A 1311-nucleotide genomic window follows, 5' to 3' on the forward strand; every position below is an offset into this window, starting at 1 on the left:
CTTCTGAGTTTAAATCTTCTTCCGCTCTCTCTTTTTCCCGGTAGAACGAAGAACATTGCCTCCCTGACCTGTGCCCAGAGAAGGCAGAGCATCTGTCACACTGGGTTTCTGTCCAGCCCCAACCCTGATCCCCGTCCCCGCCCCTGCCCCAGGCCCCTGAGGCCTCTGTGCTGAGGAGGTGTGCTGGGCTGGGGCCCTGGGCCCGGGCTACAGAGCAAGCAGCTGGCTGCGTGCCCGGCCCTCCCCGCGCAGCCCTCACACGCACGCTGTGGTCCCAGCCTGACCTCTCCATCTGGAGGGGGCGGCCTCACGGAGCCGTGCCAAAGCTGGATTCCCTGGTGCCGACCCTGCCAAGTCGCACAGCGTGGCCCGGTGCTCGCCCATAACCCCGAGCGCTTGGACAGCAGGGCCCTCCGGGGTCCCCCGGCGTCCCGTGTGTCCTGGCATCTGGGGAAAGGCGGTCACTGGTCAGATGCGGGGTGGGTTTCTGCCCAAAGCTGGCAGGCTGCCCTGCCTCGTACGCCAAAGCCAAGACCGGAAACCCCAGCTCCTGGGCCGAGGGAAAGTGCGAGAGGGAGCAGCGGGTGTCAGTGCCTATGCCCTGAGTCAGAGATAAATAGGTGATTGAGCGGTGTCCAACCTTTGCCTCCCACCTGGGACAGTGAGGTGGAATCAACGGCAGGTCTGACCAGGCTTGGGTGAAACTGGTCTCCCTTTGAAAACAAGCAGCTGCGGTTTTGCTTCATTCGTTTTATAGGCGCCTCGTCTGAAGACAAGAACCAGGGACAAGCCCCAGCTTGGGGAGCTGATTCTCCCTCAAGATCCCCTGCACGTGAAGCACCCAGCTGCGGGGTAGGGGACCTCATGTCTTTGTCTCCGGATGTGGCATTTGGGGAGTCCCGGGCCCCCCTTCCACAACCTTGAACCCCAGTTCAGGAATAGCATTTGTACGTCTACCAATCCCAGGGTCGGCTAAAAGCCTGCCCCTCCCCGCCTTGGAAAACCCTTGCCTGGGAAGATTCACCACCAGGCCCTTGGCCATGATAAACAAGCCTCTGAGCCCTTATCTCGTGAACCCATGTGTGGCTCTCAGGGAGCCACGGCTCTTGGCAAGTATCCTGGTGTTGCTGCTGAAGAAGCCTCGCGGGGAATTGTAGTGTCTTTGTCCTCACTTGGCAAGGTATAAAGCCCCTTTCCCCCTTATTACAGACTCAGCCATCTGAGTCCAGAGGCCCTGTGAGATGGGGCAGTTGGCAGAGGGGGAGGAAAGACCCGCAGGGGGGGGAGGTGCGGGGGGAGGCGTGTGCAGGG

The sequence above is a fragment of the Lynx rufus genome, unplaced genomic scaffold (assembly GCF_022079265.1).
Source record: "Lynx rufus isolate CCGP_SWC_20201006 ecotype Redwood Valley unplaced genomic scaffold, mLynRuf1.p SCAF_9, whole genome shotgun sequence".
Lineage (NCBI taxonomy): Eukaryota > Metazoa > Chordata > Mammalia > Carnivora > Felidae > Lynx > Lynx rufus.